Source organism: Fukomys damarensis, unplaced genomic scaffold (assembly GCF_012274545.1).
Source record: "Fukomys damarensis isolate Sample0158 unplaced genomic scaffold, DMR_v1.0_HiC HiC_scaffold_25, whole genome shotgun sequence".
Classification (NCBI taxonomy): domain Eukaryota; kingdom Metazoa; phylum Chordata; class Mammalia; order Rodentia; family Bathyergidae; genus Fukomys; species Fukomys damarensis.
In genome coordinates, this window is record NW_022900937.1 from 1,920,412 (window position 1) to 1,945,070 (window position 24,659).

Genomic DNA, 24,659 nt, shown 5'->3' on the forward strand with positions numbered 1-24,659 from the left:
GTGAGCCTGTTTCTGTCCCGGTTTCCCTAGATAATGGCTCACCCACTCACAGTGTTTGCTGTGTGTTCCTGCTCACATCCCTGTGGCAATGTGACTAGAAAAGAGACAAGTCAGAAGCCAACAGAATCACAACAAGCTAGCCATGCTTCCTGAGTGCTCTTCTGCATGTGCATGGCCAGGCGTGTCTTCCTGCAAGGGAGCTGGGGCAGTGAGGGGACGCGGGAAGAGAAGGCACAGGTCCAGGTCCACTCCAGCCCCGCGAAGCCCTGGAAGAGAGAGAAGGGACTAGCCTTTGTCCCAATTCAATCAGTTCTATTCAGATCTTCCTATCTCTCCAACAGAACCCTCTGGCTGAAGGTCCACCCTGGCTCTCTGATTCCTAGCAGAGCACCTCTTCCTTGAGGGACATCTATGGGAGGAGAGAGAGAGAGAGAGAGAGAAAGAGATGTGGACACTCTCAACAGCACAGCACAGACAGCCTTAGGCAGAAGAGGACCCTTTGCAAAGTTCCTGGAATGGGAATAGCTGGCCGGAGACGTCATTCCTGCCCCAGCACCCTTCTGCTCTGTAGCAGGGGTGAAGGGGCCTGCACGGCTGTTTCCATGTGTCTCGCAGGGGTGCCAGAGGTCCCGGCAGTTTCCTGAGGAGCCTGTGGTCCCCACACGTGACATTTTCCCATTTACACTGTTTGCTTTTCTTAGTGTCTTGGAAACATTTTTATATATAATATAAATTTTATATGATTTTATATACACATTTTATAATATATATTTATATTATACAATTATATATATATATATATGAAAACAGTGCATGTTTGCAACTAGATTGGGTTTGGAAAAAATGTATACAGAGAAAAATGTGAAATGATATTCACGTAGTATCACTGTGTATCCACTCGATAGCTACACATATTCACAAAAGAGGAGAAGAAAAACACTTTCAGGAAGAAAACCATTAATGCAACATTATAGATGACACAGCTTTAATGTTTGGAGAAGAGAGGTAATTTGTAAGAAAATAAGACAAAAGGAATGCACCCAACATTTCCCTTACATTGGTGTTTCTTTCTTGTAACTTTGCACAAAGAAATTTCAGGTTATAAACAAATCAGTAGGGTTTTATTTTCAAATGAATATGCAATTGCAGTACTTTCTGGCCGATTTCTGGAAGCCAGCATTATGTTCAATAAGCTACGATACAGGGAGAAATTGGACAAGATGGTACTCTTGCCTCACACAGCTTACCCTTTAGTCAGAGCAGCAAGAAGGCATGGACTACAGACTTTCTAGAGTAAGTGAAAGCTGGTTTATGTAATTTGTGGTAGAGAAAATTAAATCTTGGAGAGTGAGTCCCAGAGTCCACAGACCTAGCAGAAAGGAGGGCTGGAACCCAGACTCCTAAACCCAGCCTGCTCCTGAGTGCAGTATGAAACAGTCCAGACTGCATTGCAATGGCTCCGTTTCCTGGAAAAATGGGACATCAGCTGACCTTGAAGGGCTTAGCAGAGGTTCTTATCAGGGATGGGTAAGGGTGGGAGTCTGGGTGTGAGGATGAGGGTTTTAAAAATGACTTCAGTTGATCTTTCGCTTTAAAATTGCCTGCAAAATTTTAAATACTGCTGTTTTCTGGGAAATGACTGTCGCTTTTATAGGAACTTTAAAATGGTAGTCACTTCTCTGCCTTTTGGCTAAGATCATGTATAAGAATTTAAAAATGGTTCTTGAACAACAGTAATACAAAACTGGTGGGGGAGCATCACAGGCAGCTAGATGTGAGAGGGGAAAGCAAATCATCAGAAACTGATTTTTTTTAATGAATATAAAAGAACCAGAGAAAGCAGAATACATGGTAAGTGCTGAGGGGAAGAAAATGTCAGGCACAGAGACACAGCAGAGGCCCGATTACCCAAGATCTTAAAATTTTGAGGGGAGAGGACAGTATTAGTGAGGCAGAAAACCTCTTCTACTGACAGATTTAGAACCCAGCTGCAACTCTGACAACTAAAGGAAGGTGTTCCCAACCTATCCGCTGCAGTTCCCAGCGTGCAGAATCACGGTTACCTAGACGCGAAAGACAGCACAACAGTTTAACTGCCTGTACGTACACCCCTGGCAGAGGCACCCCTGGCCTGCCAGACAAATGAGTGCAGAGAAGAAAACACTCGGGCAGCCCCTTCCTACAAGCTTGGCACAGTTCCTGCTACAGCAGGGCGGAGGTGGCCCGGTTCTGAGAATCAGCCCAGGACGGCGGTCACCCACCTACCACGAAGGGCCACTCTCGGCTGCATTTTTAACGTTCCAATCAAATGCTGAAGGATGAGAGAAAACGTGGTTGTTTTCTGTAGACTAAGCACACTGCCCATTTTGTGCATGGCCCAAGACAGCCTGGCCGCTCCCCGAGGCCCATACGCTGGGCAGCCAGGACTGAGAGAGCGAGGGGCTTCTCTCCTCCTGACAGCTCATTGCTGGCTTAGGAAGAAGCTCTGGTCACCAAGAGGCTTCCCCCACCTCCAGCCCCCGCCCTGCCTTTCTGCACTCTCAGCCGTGCTCCTGACAAAGTCACAGTCTGCAGCCACCCCACCGAGGCAGCCGCTGGGCACCGTGCGTTCCCAGGAGCCTTCCCTGGCATCTTTGTTCTGTTTTCAGATAAACAGACCCGATTCCTCAACAAACAGCCTGCTACAGTCCTTTTGATAACAGAGTAATAATTCAAAACAAATGATTCTCGGCTTTGAGGATAGCACTTTTATGGGTCATGAAGAAATCCTCCCACCAACATCTGTTTGATTTTATCTACTTGAACTTTATCCTCCAGTTGAAGATTTATAAGCTGAAATCATCCCAGCCTATTAAAGTCAAACTAATGTTCAAGCACTAAGCAGAGATTGAAAGTGCATTTCCTCGTCATCCACCTTCAGAAAAGCCATATGAGCAAAGGAATAACCAAACTCTGCAGGATTTTTTATTTGGCGGAGCTGGAGCCGAGCCACCTGTAACTGGGACCTGGGAAGTTTAATTTGTGCTTTTTATGAAAAGTGAGTTTTTTCCAGAATTATTATTGGAAAAGACAACTTGAAAACTACAGAGGTTGTTTACACTGAGGGCTGCTTTCTTAGTGAAATCCATTACAGGTCAAGGAAATGCGATCCAGATTTTCTCCCTCTCTTTATCTTCTCCCTCCATGTCCCTGTCGATGATATATTTTTAAATCACAGTTTAATACTCTTCCGACTTTTTTTCCTTTTATTGAGTTTATTGGTACATTTAAGGTATACAGTACAATTGTGTTCATTGTTGGGATCGTGTACCTTTGCATGACAGGTCGTGGTTCTCATTTTTTTCTCCTCGTCTGTGCCGGACAATACTCTTCAAATTTAACTTATTACTCCTAAAAACAATGGGTGTGGGACATTTTCATTGGATGAAAGAAACAAAGAAGGATACAGTGGAAAAAGTCAAGAATTCTGGGTTCAGGTGACAAATTCTCCATCAGGTCAATCAAGCAGGTAGCAGGTGACACTAACTCTGTGTGCACGCGCACGTGTGTGCTTGTGGATGTGTGCATGTACAATTGTGCTGGAATAGTGACCTGCAGATGCTACACCGTGTGGAGGGTAAAACTCCTGCCAGGTATGCCTCAGGTGTGGAGTTACAGAAGTTTCACACCTCTCCTCTGGATTTACCTCCTTTTAAACGACACTTCTCTCACAGCTTTGCTTTCTTTCCAGACTTTTGCATTTATTTCTCTTCTTTTTCCCCTCTCTTCTCCCTCCTTTCTCTCTTCATTGGGAAATTCCTGCACCCCGCCTTCAAGTGATAGTCATGGATTGGGACAACGATTCAGCAACCTACAGGTTTCCCAAACTAATTTGTGTACTTAATTTCAAATCAGACATAGTACGGATGCTCTTAGGAGAGCACTGGAAAGGACTTTTCAAAACATTAGACCTTCCTCCTCTCACCACGGAGGACCCCATGGCACAAGCAAGTGGCGTCTTACACAGAGACAGGCATGGGTCATTTCCTTCAGTGCCAGAATCACAGTGATAAGGGTGCACAGACTCTGCCTCTGATCTTACAAGTTTTACTGTCAATGGAGGAGAAGGAAAGTAGAGGGGGGCTGTCTGTGCTACTGTGCTGTATTTAGTGACAGTGAGGTAGGCAGGGACAAGACCAAGACAAGTGTCACACAGTCTCCGTGAAAGCCTCTAAGTGGCCGTTTGACTTGGTGAGCAGTGAGGCCAGGGACAACTGAGGCAGGAGGAAAGCTTGTTCCAAGGCCCTAGGGCAGAGAAGAATGCACGACTAAAAGAGGAGGGATCTTACTTGGCACAGAGAGAGGAGGCTGGGAAACTGAGGCTGGAGGGAGGAGGCGGAGACGCCGTGGGGGTCTGTAGTTGTGATTAAGGCCTCTCCAAGCCCCACTTATCTCGGGAGGAGGAAAAGGTGTGAAGCGGAGCCCTGGTAAGAGCTGTGTTCTGACAGTCGCTGCTCACAGTGGCTGACGCCCGAGTGATCACCCAGAGGTGAGCAGAGTCCCAAGTCCAGGTCGAGAGCCCACGGCTCCTCGGACTGGCGAGATTTTCCGGAGAAGCCCTCCGGGGTCAGGGGATGGGCAGAACCGGGCTGCCTCCATGCAGCTAGGAAGAATCACTCCGGGATTTCTGAGAGGGAGTCGGGCGGACCTGGTAGGAAACTGAAAGGTGCCCGGGTCGGGAGATCTGGAGTCAGGCTCAGGCGCCGACTCCGCGGTGGCTTGGAGACGTTCGAGGATCAGCTGAGCGAGGACCGGCTCTGGGTCTGCACCCATCCAGCTCCTACCGCTAACTCCACGTTCGCTAGCAGAATAAAGTGACTTTGCGTTTACCCTTGTTCTATTCATTGATCGTAACCCTCAAGATAAATGACTTCATAGCTTCAGCTTCAATATATAGCTTTTGCTCATAGCAATAATTCTCACTAAGAAACACAGCATTGAAGGAAGTTGCCTTTTCTGCAGAATTTGCAATTAACCAATGGCTAGCCAAGAAATTTTTGGCCACAGAATTTGATTTCTTTCAGTGATTATTTACTCAATTACTGCTGAAAATAGGTCCCTCGGCAAATAACTTCCACAGGCAGCCACATATATTTTCTATATGCCGGGCCCATCTGTCAAACCAACTAGCATCCCAATAATAAAGTAGCGTTCATGGGGTTATGAAACTTATATTATGTCGAGCAGAAGATCCCCGTGTCTGAATGCAGACTGTGAACAAGCCCTGCAAGTCGTTTACCAGCTTCGGCCCTGTTTTCCCTGCACATCCGCTGCGCTGTGTTAAGGCCTCTGGATCCTGTGATCGGAGCCGTGCTCTCCTGCGGTGCTTAGCAGTTCGCATGGGCCACCAGCGCCGGGTGAGTCACAGACAGGTCTCCCACGCCCTCGCAACTCCTCGCGCTGCTGTCCAAGGTCCATCCGCAACATATGAGCATGAGTCACACTTAGCATCTAAGTCGTCCTCACTTGGTGGGAGAGAGAGCATGTCTTCCGGCAGAGAGGCAACTTTCAGGAGGCTCAGCTACAGTACAAGGAATACGTGAGCGAGTGTCCGATTCCATTTTGCTCTAAGCGGCAGCGGGGACTCCGCACGTGGGAGGAGGAGATGACCCCCGAGATTAGCACACCCTCTCCTCACTGCTGCCTGCCTCGCCCCTTGGAGGACGCCTCGTAAAGCTCTGTCTTTCTAAATTACAAACACACTCATATAAATTTTCCGTTTACAACAAATAAAAATTCTGGGGTCAAGCATCATAAAACAAAATTTATGACGATGGAAAAATATAAAAGCCTGAATAATCCTTCAGAAAGGAATAAATTACATAAGAATAGTGTAGATCAGTGCCCCAAGCATACAACTAAAGCCAAAATCTGAAGTTCTCACATTGATTTATTATCTTTATTGTTACCTGAGAGGCATTTATTTAACCTCAGCATGCCTCAGGTTTCCAAATTCTAAAATACAAGCAGAATTGTGGTCCTCAACTCAACCAACAATGATATTACATTTCTTCTCAGTTTCCTCTGTCTGTGAAGTTTTACAGAAAGCTGGTAAGCTTATTCGTGGGTCAGCAGTAAAGGAAAGAAGTCATCCCCGTCCTAGTGAAATACCTTCACCAGTTCAGTATCTTTGTGAGGCTTAGGAAGGCTTTGCCCTGTAAGGCATTCTTTTTTAAAAAAAAACACATTGTATCCTCAATTGTGAAGATTTAATCATTTCAGAGTTCTGGCCCACTGGACTGTTCAGGTTCTGCACAGACCTCTCTGTCAGTACTTAAACTGCAAGCACTCGGCCACAAAGACCTCACCGAGTCTCCTGGACAAGCAGGTGACAAGGACAATCTCAACACTGCACTTGAGGTTCAGGCTCAAGTTGCTATTCAAGGCATAATATCAACTTGAATCCAGTTTGCAAGGCAATGAAGGAAACTTATTTGATGAGCACTCAAAGTAGTAAAATTGAAGTGGTAAGTTTTCTTCCGTTGAAAGTTTGCCTGCGAAATATGTTCACCTTGCATTCAACTGAGAAAAAGGACTTCTGTGGAAATGAGTTCAGAAATACATGTGGATCTATGAAACACAAGCTAAAATATTTATATACTTGTCCAGAGACTTCACGCTATTTTCCCTCTGAGTCTGCTTGTTATATAGCATTTACTGTGTGAATACAGTTAGAGAATTCATTAACTTACTGTGTCTGACCTTAAGAGCTCTGAGGCAACTTTAAAAAAAAAAATCTAAATTCAGAAGCCACAGTAGTTTTTACTTTCATTTATTTATTTATCTTAAAAGTTTCACTTCTGTTTATTATATGCATCCTGGAGCTCCTAAGCAAGGCACCAAGGTACTCTCATCCACTCCATTAGTACCTAACGGAACCTTTCCACTGTCACTGAAACTCCCCAAATTTGGATGCATTTTTACAAAAATGTCTAGTTACAGGTTGAGCATTGTATTTTTCTCTGAAATGAAGGAGGTGAAATGAGAGAAATAAGAAGGAGAAGAGGATTCTTTAGAATAGAAACAGATGATCGTCCTCAAGGCTCTGTGTTTTAAAGCTCCCTTTGACCCTCCTCACTACAGATACTTTGATTTGCAGACTTTCCTCTCGAAATAAATGCCCCATGCCGTCACCTGAGTGACTAACTACAAAGTTTATCTTTTCTTCAGTCTTGGTTCAGCAAGAGAAGCAATAACAATAATCTCAAAGCTACTTCCACGAAAGGAGAATGCTCCAAGTGATGATGTTTTTAGCTGAATGGGTGTCTGGTCCAGTTCTTCTAATGGGTTTACAAGAACAGTCAGCCACCAGACTTGATGCGAAGCAACACAAATGGTAGATGATAGGCTGGGATCAGGGAGACAACCACAGCTTCCAAGCAGTCTTTTTCCAGGGAAAACACTCTCGCCAACCCAGAATTTGAACTCATGACCTTGGCCTCAAGAATATTTCTTAACCCAGTGAGCAGCTCAGATCAAGGAACTTAAATATTCACCTACTGTCAAATGTGAGAGTGTACGTAAATATGCACATACTTCAAATTCTTATATTGTCACAAATGGTTTGGCTGTGCTCTTTTATTTTGGAAATTTTTAAGTGCAGAGATGAGTATAACAGTGGCAGAAGTGAAGGGCACAATGGCTGTTCAGTTATAATTTCCATTTCATTCATGCTGTCTTGTCCCCCATGGATTTACTTTGAATCAGCTAGATTTGTGAGCCTACTGTCTAAAATGATACACACACAAACACACAAAGAAACAGAGTCACATGTTAAATAGTCTGCACTGCCTTCAAATCTTTGGGATAGTATTTATTGGGTTTTTGTTCCTAAACCTATAATTAATTTATAAACCAAAGTCTAAAAGAGAGGCATTTGCCCTTTGGTAGATAACATCATGAACATATGAACAGTTAAGAGACTACTGAGTATGAATTAATAAACACAGAAACTTCAAGACCTGGTCCAGCATGAAGTCCAATCTACAATAAAATGCCATTAAGATAACTTTAAACCAAAATCTGAAATATTATCTTTCATTATTTGAACTCACAACATGGTTTCTGAGCAATTCTCATAGATGAAAAAATGCTTAATGCAGGCAATAAATAGCACAAATGTCCTTGGCTAATATCCCACATGGAAAGTGTGACATCCTGACATCGTTAGAGCTACCGAACTCATCAAGTTCTCTGACATCTTCATATCGTCAACCCAGAGTAATTCAGTTGCCTATGTATTTTTCAAATCATCATGCCTATACCTACGTGTCATATTTGTGATGGATATGCCATATATATTACATATAATTAAGTATATAATCATGTTATTCAAACATTCCACACATGGAGACGTTGTTATATTCATTATAGGACCTATTTTCAATTTTTCTTAACCATTTTTCAGAATATATTCTGAATTTCACAGAATAATAGATTTGGATCAGACAGCATGATGTTTGCCTATGCCCAAGGATACTGTTTACCTAGCAGGACCAGTGGGCTTCAGGTCACGAAAGCCGACCCCTAGGAACTGCTTGGACATTTACTCCTGGCATAATCGTTGCATTCACATAAAGACTGATAAATAATGTCCTTTCACTCTGAAGCATTCTGACCATTAAAAGAGAAGTACAGCCCCAGGCAGAGGACCAGATACCACTGTTATTACGCATGTGGTTTGCCCTAGAGAACTTGATGTGTATCTGCAGACTTTACGCACCTTAACCCCTCAGTAAGATGCCACCCCAGCTTGGCCCATGCTGGAAATCCTCAAGGCTCTTTAAGCAAGGGCTCTGCACAATTCCCTACACTGTAGGGAAGGAGAGCAATAGGTTCCAGATCCCAGAAGGAGACAGGGAGAGGCTTCCACTTCCCTGTCTAAGGTATTTGCAGGAATCTTGTGACTTGCTTCAGTCAATAGAATGCCTTGAAGTGATTCTGGACTTTTGAACCCAGCCCTCAACTTGTGCTGTGCTTCTACTCATGCCATTTTTGAGCAATGTCATTGTGTAAAGAAGCCTGGATCCATCTCCTCAAGGACACCTGGAGACAGAGAAGTCAAGCAGACAGCCAGCACCAGCACCTGGGCCCCCGAGGCTGGTATTTCAAATAGTCCAGTCTCAACCTCTCCACTGTCTGACTCGTAACCTGAGGCCTCCAGCAGGACTAGCTGAGGCCACCTGAGAAAGATCTGTGGGCTTTAAACCATCTATGCAAACAAAATGGTCATTGTGCTAAATTTTTAATGTTTGGAATGATTTGCCCAGTAATATACATGATAAAGAAATTTACACTCAAGATAATGGTGTCAAAAGTAACCAAGAAAAACTCAACCTGTGATATCCACTTCAGGACTCGACAGGGGGAAGAAGCCAGAAAAGCAGAAGGAACTTTCTTGGTGGTAAATGGGGAAGTATTAGGGTGCTGGAAAACAGGCCACCTGTAGTATACAGGAGGAACTACTGAGCCAGAGGGGCTGAGTAGCTTGAAGGACAGCAGACTTATCTGCAGAGGGCAGAGTGGTGGCCCCCAAAAGACCTTCCTGTGGCTTAAACCCCGGAACTGCAATTGTGGCCATACTTGGAAGAAAAGGTCTTCACAGGAGTGACCAAGTTCAAGATCTCCACATGGCTATGGGGAGGATGGGCAGTAGGGGTCATTCCAGTGATCAGAGGCCTTAGGAAAGGAGAAAGGAGAGGAAGACGGAGGAGAGCAGAAGGCGAAGAGAAGACGGGGTCGAGTTTGGAGCATTGCAGCCATAAGCCAAAGGCTGCTGAGAGCCACCAGAAGCTGAAAAGCCACCACACAACCTTGATATCGAGCTTCTGACCTCCAGAGCTGACTCCAACACGTTTCCCTTAAAAGCCACCAAGTGTGTAGAAACTGTGACTGCAGCCTCAGGAAAGCGACACAGCACCCCTCCACCAGGCGAGAAGACAGGCAGAGGGAGGATCGAGTGAACCCCGGGGCGGTGTCTCCCTGGATGGAAGCTCCAGAAAGGAAACACCGCCTCCTACCAACAAGCGAGAGTCACGTGACACCTTGAAAATTATGGATTTCTATTACACACCTCTAGTGTCCTTCCTATTGTTGGTTCTCAATTATTGTGATCCTAGAGAGTAAATCAGTTACCTCTGCTGCATCTTCATATTAGCTTTATATTATTTTATATGATATAAGTGTTTATTTTAAAATGCACAATATATATCATGCGTACTGGGAATAGTACATATTATATATTTATACTGAATAAGATATTCAGAATACACATAGTGTAATCATATAATGTATACTATTTTAATTACTCTCTACCTCTGTATTGCTGCTCCTTCTAACCAAGCTCTTGGCTTCTAGGTGTAGCTTGTTCCAGTTCAACTTTCAGACACACCTTTCTTTTAATATTAGAGGACAACGACCTTTTTATGACTTTACGTTTGTGGCCAGAGATGGAAATGATGTACTTAAGGCTTATTTCACACTTTGGCTCACTTACTTCAATTAGAATGACAGATAATTATATTTGAAGTAGATATAGCTATGATTTTCATGCTTTTAATAAATGTTTATGATGTGTGCAGTCATAAGGCTTAATATCTTCACAGCAGCCTGAAGAGCCGAGCAGATTCTGCTGCCACACCCACCGTATAGGGAGGTTCCTGCACGCAGAAGCTTCTACAAAGAGCGGGTCCAGAGCAGGGTCCACGTCTCAGTCTCCAGTTCTGGCCACTCGGCACACTGCTCCTCTTTGTGTAAATGTGTGAGACTTTATAAAAGTGCAAAAGCCCTCAAAGGAGGGGCACTAAGAAGCCCTAGATCTTTTTGTTTTGCTCTCTCACTGCTTGCTTCTCCTTTTTGATTTCCACCTCAGATCTCTAAAAGAGAATAATTAATTGGGTATAGAAGTTGGCATTTCCCCTTGCATGTCTAAGTGCTAGAGAATGTTGTGTAACTGTGAGGTATGAACAAATAACACAGAATCAATTATTTCAATCTTTAAAATAATTCGAAAAGCCTTGCCCAATTTGTAAATAACGTGTGAATACACTTGCATTGCCCCTACTGGACTCACGAGCAAGACTCTGCATTTCAGAATGGATGTAATTCAACAATCAAAATACCCTCCATTACAGCTCTGTGTGGGCAGAGGGAACAGGAGGAGGTGCCGTATTTTCAACCTGCTCACAGGTTTGCTTAGAGAAGGTATGAGTGCCACTCTGTGAACCCACAGGGAAATACTCTCCTTCATGCTACCAGGTGCACATTCATCGATATTTATAAATTCAATCATAAGGTCCAGTTACTAAAATTTCTAATTTGAAAGATTCTTCTTACTCATTTCTAATTCATCTACATTTGCAAGGTCTTGGTAGACAGCCTGATAGCCACCAGTTGGTTTAATGTACAATTAATGGTCCGTAAAGGACTTAAAAACCACTAGGGGAGCTGGCTTTCCAAGGGGGACAGCTTTACAGCTCCGTGATGGCCCCTAATTGACAAGTCGTGTGGCATAGGCATAGCTCCAGGTCAGAGCCGGGATGCGGACAGGGGCTCTGTGCGCCTCAGACACCTCCATCCTCACCCCTAGAGCAGGGCTTCTGATGTTGCTGTGCATTGTATCTTGTTAAGTCAAGGCACACTTGGATGCATGTTTATGTTTTCAGATTTCCTATACTTAATTTTCAGATCTTCACTGCAATATCATTCATATTTCTCATTTCTCCTTACCCCTCATCTCCAGGGCCTCAGTTATACCCTGCAGATCGCCAAATAGCTTCCCCTGGCATCCTCAGCCACTGATACAAAATACAAGAGAATCCAGGAATCCGGGAGGTAGAATTAAAATGAAATAGACACTTTAGATTGTAATAGGTAAACCAGGAAGGTGAAAAACAACAGTGATCAGATTGTTATAAAAACTACAAACAGCCTTTTATACAGCACCTAAAAATGAAATTCATGCCACTGAAAACAGCATTTCGTACAATCTCTGAAGTCCTGGATGTAAAGACACCAACATGTTGGTAGACAGTAAGGCACAGAGAGTGTCCTCAAGACAACCTCCTGCACATGCCTGGAACATGCGTTAGCTTCCAAAGTTCTCTCTGTTTCACCATTTAGCGCAGCACAGCCAATCTCAACAAAGAAGCCACAGTTCCTTTTACAAACACAAGTAAGACCATGTCCCTTCCTGAGAATGGGTCCCCTCGAACTTAGCAGAGAAATCATCAGGGAGGGACTTCAGCCCCCGAGCCCGCTGTGCGCCCCCACAGGCACCCGGATGGCAACCTCTGTCCCTCAGGACACCATCACGAGCCCTCCCGAGGACACCAGCTCGCTGTCGCCTGTCGGCAGCGTCCTTCATCCAGACGCCAACATGAGCCATGCTCTCTCTTCTTCAGGTACTGCTCCAGTGAGCCAGCCTGCCTCTGGCCCCGTTTGAAATGCCCCCCTTGCCTTTGCCTGGGTCCCCTGCTCTCTTCTGTCCTTGTTCCTTCGCGCTGTCCCCCAACAAATCCGGCCATTTGCCTTTCTGTAACATTTGATCTTGATTTGCTGTCCCATCCCCATCCTCCAACACAACCTAGGCCTCGAGGGGCCCATGGAAGGTGACAGGTGAATGTCCACTCCTGAGGCCACCAGCAGGCAGCCACATTCACGCCAATGCTGTGCTTCGCTTCTCCAACCCAGTGCTCGGGACTGCTGCACTGCAGCCTCCCTGGACAGGGTGCTGGCGGGCACATGTGGGAGGCCCGAGTCCAGGGCTCCCTCGTCTTTATCCCCTCCCACCACACAAGCCTGGGTCGTGTGTCGTGATTTACCAGGTGTTGATGGGAACCCCAACGCAGGAGAGTCAGGATGTATGAGTGGGCCACTTCTAAGAGTGTATCTCTGTTGTTTGAAGGAAAAGCATCAAAACTGGCATGCCATTCTAGGAGGGCTCGTGGGAATATCCCAGGCCTCTCCTCGCACACTGACCCCCCAAAGCTGCCCTTGGGTGACAGCATGCCCCTCCAAATCTCCACAGTCCAAGCCTGGGCTGGATTCCTTTTACCTCCCACACTGAAGAGTTTGTTTTTTTCCAGCATCTCTCTGCCTCCCCTTCCACAGTGAGGACAATTTCCAAAGACAACATTTAGCTACAATATCCCTGCACGAGGGGCAGGGTTTCCCACAAACTCTCCGAGTGGACCTGGAACACCTTCTGTTTCACATTTCGCCTCTCAGGTAAGGCACACAAAAGACGTGGCTGAATCAAGTACATGCAATCAACACACACACACCCGCACACTCACACACACCCAGGCAGACACACATCACCCCAAAGAAGTATGCATGCTCAGAAATAATCACGGGCATGCAAGGGGAAAGATAATGCTGCTCTCCCCACAAGTTATCGGACGCTTGTCCTTTTTGTTTGCCTCCATGTCCAGCTGGGTTTGTCATCTCCCTGAATAAACAAACGAGGGCTCACCTGCTACACTGCTGATGGTACAGAGACCCAGATCAACTCCGAAAGTCCTGGAAAACACAAAGGAAGCAAGAGGAGCACTTATAATTCCCTGAAAGAACTCAAGTCAGAATTTGCTAATGAAGAACTAGAATTACAAAATATACGTAAGATGTTATTTATTACTTTGGGGAGACTTGGCAAATCTAACTTTTGGAATTCGAGAGAAATGATAATAGAGTGGTAAGGACTGCAAGAAGCTAGAGAACCCTGACTGAGGTGGGCTTGCGTAGACCAACAAAGTGCCTGCTGGCTTGGAGGACAAAATGCAACCTTAGCCGACCGCAATAGTCAAGAGAGTTTCAAATTTAAAAAAAAAAAGAGCTTTGTGAATGATTTTTCAAAGCCAAATTACATTACAGACTCATCTGAGGTTGCCATCACTAATACTGATGGTCATATTCTAGTCTGAAAGACTAAAACCAGATATAGAGGATAGGGCAGTTGGCCACAACCATATTGCACATATTTAAAGAATTAGGAAATAGAATGGTATCTAGGCATGGAGAAATATCTGTCACTAATTCAGATGATGGACTACATTAGGTACAAAGATCTAAGGAGGAAAAAAATGCAAAGCAGAAGAGTAATCGGCTCCTATTAGCCATACTTACACAATTTCAAATGGTAACTGTGTTTGTGCACGTGCACACACACACACACACACACACACACACACACACACACACGGTACCTTCCACAAACCCAAATTCAACTATTGCTCTGTTATACTGAAATACAACACAAGTACAGGATTCCCCAAATTCAGACTTGCTGTCCTCTCCTTCACCACCTTGTGCTGTGGTCACAGAAGGGAGTCCGGTCCATTCTGCAAAGGTGGGTCGCTGCTCTTCACACACCCTTAAGATTCTGGGCTCATGGATTACATTTTGTAAATCAGTTAACTTACTACTAAGAGATTAAGGTAAATTCGGCTAAGGACTAAAAGTTGACTTAGAGCATTAAGAAGGATTAATGTTTAGCTGTGGAGAAGCTGAAGCACTAGGACAGCATGTTTACGCAGGGCTGCAGATCACAATTAATCCAAAATTAGTATAAAAGATCAACAGCAACCCCTCTGCATGCCAGCGTGGCTTAGCCTTAAAACTCAGGACTTACTCTGAGGGCAACCTGGGAGCAAAGTCACTCTGTCTGCCCCAAGAGGGCTGAGGCTCTCCAGCGAACCCTGTGCCTGCAGGGCTCAGCCGGGGGTCCCCTGCCTTCAGCACACAGATGTAGCCACCAGTCCTCCGGTCTCCAGGTCCAGTAAACTTGCTGGCCACTCTTGCGCAGCAAAGAAAATTCAATTTTCTATCTTAAATAAAAATAATACTACCCTTTTTTTTTAAAAAAAAGGCATTCTTTTTCTACTCTGTATTAGCAAAATTTGTGGGAAGGAAATGACTCTTCAAGGGCTGAAATACCAGTTACACAGGTAAATCTGTGTGAAATTCATTTACATTTTCATATATTAAATATGACTATTGGAAAAGACCCTATGCAATTTATGTTTGTCAACTTGCCCATTTATGGTGGAGTCTTCTTCTATAGACCAACTAAGTGCTCACTCTTCTTGAATGAAAATATGTATTTTATTAAAGCAAAAAGCAGTACTTTTTTCAAAAGTGTATCACAGTAGAACTAAAGAAAACTTGTTTATCTTATTAGAATATACTTTTTGTCATCTTTTATCATTCTCTCATTTTATCTTCATAAACTTTTTTCAATTTGATAGGAAGTTATTTTCCACAGAAGTACAAACAAGTATATTATTAACATGTAAGAAAAATAGCATTTAATCAACCCAGCTGCAAACTGTTCCAAACTTACTAGCTTTATCAAAGAATATATAAAAGTTATATATCAAATTACTCTGTAGTCCTCATACAGGCTTTGGTTTTTTGGGAAATGGATAGTAAATTTCCCTAACTGAAGAAAGGGGCTCACTCTAGACACTTGGTGTTACCCTGCAGGTACACTTTAGAAACTCAAGGGGCTTCACTAGCGACCACTGAGCCCATACCACAAACCACACTTGTTCCACGGTCTTATCCGGGCTTCACAATGCATCTTGGGCTAGGGAAGGAGTAGATTTGGCTTCACAGGTCAAGGAAGACCTTGAAATTTGGAGAAGTTAAAAATAAACAAAAGCCCCACCTAAGGACTTTAAACCTTTTATGCGACACAGCTCAAATATTAACCAAATCTTTTCACTCCAAATTTGATTATTTTTCTATTGATCCATTGTATTTTAAATCTATCAAAAGTTTTTCAATTGACTGAAAAGTTTAAAAGTTTTAAAACAAGAGTGCTGAATATTTTTAATAAAGATTGTAATAATACAATGTCTCTTGAGATTCAAATAATTAATAAAACTGGAATAAGCAAAGGTATGCTACAACTTTATAGTTCCGCCCTCAATTTTATGGATTTGAGATTAAAAGTATTCTTAGGATTTTTTTTTTCTGTTTAGAATTTCAAAGCACTTTCAAATACAGCAGTAGGAGGAAATTTTGTTCTTTAGTATGCCTAAATTTAATATCAACTTTATGGACCATCAAATTATATCTTAAATTGTAAAAGGCAAAGTCTTCTGAAATAGTGACTTTTTTCTGGAAAACTTAATAGTAATTTGGGGATGAATCGCACATCATCCTTAATGCAACAGTTCAAACTAAGCTCCAAGTAGGTTGAAAACTTAGGCATTATTTTATAGTATATAATCAAATTATTGCAATAGCAAACATGCTCATGAACTAAAGCTTTCTCAATAGTAGACAAAAATAAAAGATATATATTTAAATTAGGAAAGCACTTGTGTCCTTCCTCTTTCCTCACTGAAAAAACTAAAACAGCTGCATTCAAAGGCCACTGCTGAGTGGACACAACCACGCTGTGCAGTTGGGGACCTCTCAGGAATCTGGTCTTTCCACTCCCTGTGAGCAAGCAGTGAACCAGGACACCCAGTGCTGCTCTAGGACCACTCTGGACTCATGGACAGCACCTCAGGCCATCGACAAGGGGTGGGGGCAGCCAACAGTGTTGTGAGAATCGTGCTCACCTTGCTGCCTCTGAAACAGCCCGAGACCAAACCCAAGAGGATAAAGACATTGCCTCAAAGAAAAGCAGTCATTTCCTGAGAAAGCTGGGCTGGCCTCATCTCCAAGGGGCGCCATCTCGGCTTAAAGAACCATTGCCAAGCTGCGGTTATTCAGAATGGAGTATCTAGTGGTCATCATCCCAGGGGTAAGAGAATAGCAATTGTCCCTGTTACTTCAAGCAGAACAATTTGCATTGCAAAGCACAATTTTTTTAAAGTAGAAATCGTAATTTTTCCGATACTTAGCTTCCCAACTTCTAAACATAGCTCTGAGCAGATGGATGGCCCTGTCCACGATTAGAGTATCCTTGTTCGCTTAAAAACAAGACATGTTAGCACTTGAAGTCCAGGATTCCCAAGAGAGAGCACCAGCTCTGTACTGGCTTTGAGAACATGCACAACTGTTATGGGCTCCCGCCTGCTGCTCAGAGCGGCTCTGACCAACAGCCCGCAGATGCAGTCAGATGCCCCAAGAATCGGGACCCTTCCAGCACTTTGGAAGAGCATCCTGAGCCCTCCCTGTGAACACAGCCCGGGCCAGACCCAGATTTAGGCTGGAGAGATGCAAAGCTAAGGCCCGAACTGGCCACACTCAGACTTGACCGTGGGATCTGAAATTTCCACTTTTTAAGAAGCTAAGCTGGTAGACATTTGTTGAACGGCACTGAACAACCAATACATCTCACTGGGAAGAGTCCTTACAACCGCGGCCCACACGAGGTGCTCATTCATCAAGTGGCTGTTGAAGAGTGGCGTGAGGCAGAAAGAATATTTCATTGTTTGATGCAGGATACACATGCGAGGCATAATGAATACCCTTACTCTTTGGCTCCTGGGCAGACTTATAATAATATTCTAGTTAATAAACTGCACAGCACATGCATTTACTGTTCATGCACTGCTCTTGTGTATTTACACGAGGCCTGGAAAGGTAGGCATTATTCTATATATAAATGTGAGTTTTGCACAGACACAAAATTAAATGGGTAGAAAACATGTACACTTTATTACTTAGTTAAAACATCTCACAATGATATAAAATGCACTTTTGTAAATAGCAGCAATTTACACTATGTAAAATCTTCTGCAGTATTACAAAAACAGGTGAAAGTCGTAAGCCAAAGGTAAGAAATATTACAACAGTCGCTTTGCTATAATAGAATCTCTCTTTGCACATGAAGCCCTTGTTTCCAGGAAATGAAAATATAGTTAAAGTTCTCTAATTCAAATAGGATATCTGGCCATTAATCTCAAAACCACCTTTTAAATGTATTTCACCTCATCCCTTCTTCTTCAAATTTGCTCCTATTTCCATAGTTTGTACTTTGTTGCCATATCAACTAAACTTTATCAAACACTACCTGTTTTCTCCCAACCCAAGTTATTGCTATTAATTTATTAATTTTCCCTAATATCCATATATATGAATACAAATCAACTTTTTTTTTTTTGATTTTTTGAGACAGGGTCTCACTATGTAGTTGAGACTGACCTGGAACTCACTATGTAGCCCAGGCTGGTCTCAAACTCACAGCGATCCTCCTGCGTCAGCCTCCCAAGTGCTGGGATTACAGGCGTGCGCCACCACACCTGGCCAGGTCAACTTTTAAAGTGATATCTACCCCATATAAAATTTCTGGGAGTCAGTCAACCCAGCTATGCTGAGACGCTACACACTTTTTATCATTTCCTTCTCCAAGATCTTTAGCATATAGGCAAAACCTTGATTAGATCTATACTGTTTTTGTCACGCTTAAGAGTTCTAGAGAAACACAAATTCATCAAGCTCTTAACCACCCCTCAGTCTGAATGTCTTTCTCCGTAAAGGAAGGATAATAAATAATACTACAAACTTCATAGGGTGTTCCAAGGATTAAATAAAAAGGGACCCAAAGCCCTTAAGACAAGGCCGGCGCGTGGCACAGTGGTAAGCGGTGACAGGGACTGCTGGACAAAGAGCAGACTTTGGACTGAGAGAACTCCTGGTTCCCCACGCCACTAAAGGCATTTGCCAAGTTACCTGCTCCACCTGAGTCTGGCTTTAGTATCTGTAAAATGTGGATGACAGTACCATAACCAGGTTATTGGAAAGATAGTTTATCTGTGTGTGATGCTGACACAACAGTTGGCATGCTACAAATATTCTGCAGATGATAACCTTTATTATGAGAGCCTTCCCAAGTCAAGATTAAGAAAAGCCATTTTCATGAAGAACTGCATTTCTACAAGTACATGATGTAGGGTGTGATGCTGTGTTCTCTGGGGACATAGTCCAATTCTAGTATCTCTGATACAGTCTATTTTCCACTCACCTTTGTATTTTTTGCACCTGTTCTCTTATTTTCTTAGTTCTGTACTGCATTCCAATTCTTACCCAAAAATCTTCACATACCACAAAGCTCAGAAAGGTCTTTGAGCATGGGCTGCCGCCTTCCCTGCTACCTTGACCAAGCCTCCTCGGGCCAGTTAGACCCTACCGTGTGTCCCCGACGGCACCCTGCAGGTCCGTTCATCGGACGCGCCACTGTCCCTACTGTCATTCCCTTTCTGCTAAGCTGACCGCTGGAGAGAGAGAAGAGACAGGCTCTGATTGTCCACTGTAACCCTGCATATGAAACCGTGCACCAACTGTGGTAAGCTTCATACTTGTAAAGCGAATGATTTAAGTAAAAGGTGAAGGCTAAGTATTGAAGAGGTAACCATGCACTTCTAGGAAAGTGTGAAGGAAGGAAAGATTCTGTCATGTGTGGATATTGTAAAAGGGAAGAACAGAAGGTATCTAAGAAAGTCTGGACTGTTAAGCGAGAACTGGGTACGAAGAGCCTGGAGGAGGTTGGAAGGATACTGAAGGGAATCCTATCCTCAGTAAACTGCCACCCCTCTCCCCGTCTGGGTTCTAAACCAGATCAAAGCAAAATGAGGCAAATGAAAAACATGGAAGTCAAAATTTGGACCTTGTTTGTGAAAGATGCCAAGTAGAAGGATGCTGATCCATCCCAGAACCCAGTGTGTCTGCTGACAGAATTCCAGTGCTAGAAAACACCCAGACCTGTCCTGGGCACAGCAAGGGACCAACTTGGCAGTGAGGTCCCAGCTCAAGAACGAGTCAGGCCTAGTCACTGTCCCCAAAGCATCCATCAGAAGAGCCCTCCACCTTCCCAGGGTCGTGCAGGTGTGCGACAGCAGGACACCACAAGGCGCTCCATGTCGAAGCCAGGGGTGCAGTACAGTTTCCCTAGGCAGGGGGTGAAGAGGTTGTCAGGAGCTACTGTGAAGTCCAGTGGTTTCGGCCAAGAGTGTTTGGAGGGATGAAGTAGGTGCTGAGAATGAGAAGCTGAGTTAGGACTTAGAAAGTGCTCCAAGGTGCTGTGATGCTATTTTTACACAACTTATTCGTCGAGATATAAGCAGGGAGAACTTTCTAAGTGTGCTATGTGGTCCAAGCTTCTCAGAGTGACAGCACATCACTGTAGGGCAAGAATAGGCCGGCAGCTAAGTTGCTCAGGTTTCTAATTTGTTTTGTTTTGTTTCATTTGTTCGCTCTTTGCCTGCCAAAGAGCAGCACAGTGTGGTAGGGAGAACCCATCAAGCCTGCATTGGGCCCTCTGTTCCGCCCTTGGCTCTGAGATCTTGGACCAGAGAAGTGACCATTTGAGTCGCGGTTTGACCAGCGCCCACCACCTCTAGACTGACCCTCAGTGAGAGAATGTGTTAAAGTGCCTTGCAGCTGGAGACGCCTAAGGGCTGTGACTGTTTGTTGCTGCTGTACGTCTTGCAGAACACACAGCCACAGGAGGCCGGCACTAGTTTCTCATGCCATGCCGTATGTAACTACGTCACGGCAAGGAAGAGCAGTGTGACGCAGGAGAATGTGAAAATAACCAGCTTGTGATGACAAAGCGCAAGTCACAGTGCCTGCCCCCCAGACAGCGGGCAAGGCTTCAGAATCTCACACGTTACTGCTTTCGTCACTTTGGAAGGCATTTTTAAACAATTCTGTAAACATATTATGCCTTAACTCTGAGAACTGAGGGCCTCACTACATGCGTGCATTTAAGAGACCAGATAATCTCACACTTCTTGCCCAAATAGAAGTCATTATTTAGTAAATACACTGTTTTTTCTCTTTTAAAACATATGAAGATTAGCTGAAGTTCTTACAAATGTTATTAGATGCATACAGCATGCTTTACATTGAGCCCATATCACTTTATAATCTGGGATTAAAACACAGAGGCATCCTGCAAGGGAAGAATATTAGCAAATCGATCCCTCTTTAGACAATGCTGAAAAACGTCTTTTTAGTTTGGAGAACAGCACCGCAGAACCCACTCTAATCACACACAGATGATGGGAATTTGTCTAATGTTTTATGGTGAATCATTGATGAGGCCCACAGAAGGGAAATTTGTAGAAATAAAATCACCTTGACAGTGGAGGACCAGGGTCAAAAAGCAAAGTAAAGTCAATGTTCTTAGCTTTAATAAAAACAGTATGATCTGTCATCAACACCGCATTTTTACACTCTCGGACAATGCACTCTGAGGTCTCCTGCTGGATTTCATTTGATTTTCACCAAAACCAACAAAGGACAACTTATAGCTGGTGATTCATTGTGACAGGAGAAAGCCATAAAGATACGCATGTTTAGATCCTTGTAAATAAACAGTCTGCAGTGGGATTTTTCAATACAAAGGATGTTATCCAGGCTGTAAGGGAACAACTACTGGGCTTTTGTAAATTATGAATCTCTGTGTTTAAAGATTTAAAAAAGCAATTATTTTGCCATACTTGTCTGGCTCTGCTCTGGAAGGGCTGGATGTAGTCTTTAGGTAAGAAATAAAAATGCAAGCGTCTTGACGAGCACACCAGGGCCATAGCATTCCCTGATAATACGGCCAGAGAGCAAAGCCAAGCAAACAGAATAATTAATAATTAAACACACAGATTTAAAGAGATCGTCACTAGGGTTCTACACCCAGGAAATGGTGTAAAGTCTGTAACAAAATGCTCACATTCTTCAGAGGAACAGATTTTCAAAAACACTGCTATTTAAACATTGCTTGTTTTACAACTGTTTAGAAGTTTCAGTTAAACCAGGCTAGCAAAAACTGGTAGCATATTATTTCCTAAGGATTATTGCTTCATCACATATAATTTTCCTTCATCTTGAGATGTTTTTCACCTTATTTTTTAAAACATATGCAAAAATTCTAAATGTGTAGATTGATTTATACCATCAGATATATAGTTTACAAGCTGATTTTAATATCCCTGGAATATCCAAAATCTAAGATATCACGTAAATTCAAAAAAATAACCCCAGGATGAATTTATTTGGAAAATAATATTAAAAGGTCCCTTTGTGGCAACTGTGGTTTTATGGGTATGCTGGCAAAATGATACAAATTACCATTCATTTGGAAATTAAGCCATTATACTTACACTCCAAAGGTTACATTTTTAAAGCTATAGTTCTGAGTAAAACAATGGAAAGGAAAAATTTGCCAGGAAAAAAAAAACCCAATACTTTGAAACAATTTGCTTTTCTAGCCACTTTTAAATTGCTTTATGTCTTTCACTGAAGATTTCTCATTAGCTGTGGAAGGCAGAAGCAGTATTTCTGCAGCCATATTTGCTTTAGAAATGAAGGGACTGAGGCTCTAAAACAGAGTCTTATCCTGGTGTCACCGGCACTAACGAGAGTCCTACAGCTTTTAAAGACAAAAGTTGGACTGTGCCCCCATGTGAGCACCATTCTCCCCCTGAGAAAGTGACTTTTTCCTGGACAAGTTTCACATGTCCCAACTACAGCAATGAAGTGCCCATCCCTCCTTCCTCGTTTAAAAGGAGTCCAGTGTTCTACTTTGGATTATCTTAGTTCTGTCTTTGAGATGATTAAAGATATAATTATATTGTCTTAAGTTTTTCTTGTTTTTGTTTTTTTTTTTGGTTTCACTTTTCAGGAGGAAAGAACAAGGAGATGCTAGAATAGACAATTTCAAAAGCAAACTGGTATTACTTCATCTGGTTAATGTGAAAGGATTTTTCCCCCCTAGCACATCAGAAAGTAATTTACTTAGAGAGATAGTTATGATAAAACTCAATTTAAACAATGTGGTCTAAGACTTGATAAGATTTAGAAGACCTTGTTATTTATATTAGACCCTAAGTTCTCAGCCCAGTCAACCTTTCACATCATCACAAAATCTTGCAAAAGTTAAAGGAGGATGACATGATAGGGCAATCACCGAAATATTTTAGAGTAGCCCTTTTTTAAATATTAAGATACCTGAATTTTGGGGGTAAAAAATACTGGACTGGAACCTGAATTCTTGGGCTTTTTCATCATTGACACTTCTGAACTCCAAGCCACCTCTGAGTCTCTCCGACCCCGGGTCTCTTCATCTTGCATTCCTATAACTTCGGCACTGACTTGAGGAGATAATCATCAAAGCATCTTCATATCACCGCAGAGAAGCCTCCTGGTCACCTTCCTGCCGATAGCCCATCTCCTTCCCATCCGATAGCCCATCTCCTTCCCATCCACCTGGATCCCGGCAGGACCAAACCTTCCTAGAATAACATTTTAATTCATCTCCGCACCTGTAAGTGCCATTAAATCGACGGCTTGTTAGCAGTCATAAAAATGCAAGTGTGCCTGTGACAAACAGCAGGCGCTAGTGGGGCACAGAGGGCCATGGACAATGGAGGGCACACTCTCGTTCCCCAGCAGCTCTGTTCCCTTTCTTCTTGTCCCCCGGCCAACTTCTGACACAGCTTCCTGGAAGACGGTTCTCCTCTTCTCTGTAAGCTCCGCCACCTAAAGATTTCTCTTAAGGAAAGGCTGCCTCTTCTTCTTCCTGACTTAGTCTCTCAATCCCACTATTTCCTTGAGATTTTCCTGACGGCGCCAACCAGTACCATCATATTTCTCTCTCACACTAGGTTCAAAAAGAAAATATTTACTAGTACAGCCACTGCACGATCATTCAATGCTTTCTGTACAAAGACACTATCAAGATATTAAGTAATGTATAAACATGCAATTCTCACAAAATTTCTCGTTAACATCATGAGTCCTCAAAAGTGTAACTTTCGTCTTGTCATTGGATCAAAGACAAAGACCTGGGATTTGCAAACAGAAGTACCTCGCACCAAAGACATTTTTCTGAAAAAAAAACCAACTGTTTTTCTCACCTTTCTGTTTGTATGTCCCCTGAGGGAAGGCAGGGTGATGGGGAAAAATAAGAACCGAGATGGATTATGTCAAGGTGCAAATTTCCAATGATGAGTGTCATCGTATGGTATACCTTAAATGTACCCAAAAAATTATATTTTAAAAAGTAAAAAAAAAATAATAATAATAATCCAAAGGGAAGAGAAAGTCCCTTGAGGCAAAGACCTCGGAGGCCTTCCGCAAAGCCCCGCTGACTGCTGAGACCACACGCAGCTGTGTCTAACTATAACAAAGAGCCCTCGCCGGTCCACCCCTCTCACGGCACCCACTCGCCCACTGCCACCAGCTAACTGAATCCCTGTGACCGAAAACATAAAGGATAAAATTGAGTGAGAATAAAATTTACGACTATGGTTTTGACCCCGAAGAATGTAAAACAGGAAGAAGACAATGAGTGAACAGTAACGAGCGAAGACTCCTGAGCAGAGAGAAGCCGGTCTTTGTAGCTATTAGAACTGTACAGAGCAGACGGAAAAGTGAACGGAGTGACTGCAGTTGTCTTTTAAAAAGATTTCACTGAACAGGAAAGTTTGAGCAGAGCACGCGTAGGTGCTTTCAAGCTCTGGGGACGCTTTTCAGGAGTTCACATCCAGCGAACACCGAGCACTGCGCAGCCCGGCCCACGCTCAGCCACGCAGCCCGCATTTCACACACCACACCCGGTGTGCGCATGCGCGGAGAGGGTGACAGACGCAGCCAGGCCCACGCCCAGCCACGCAGCCCGCATTTCACACACCACACCCAGTGTGCGCATGCGCTGAGAGGGTGAC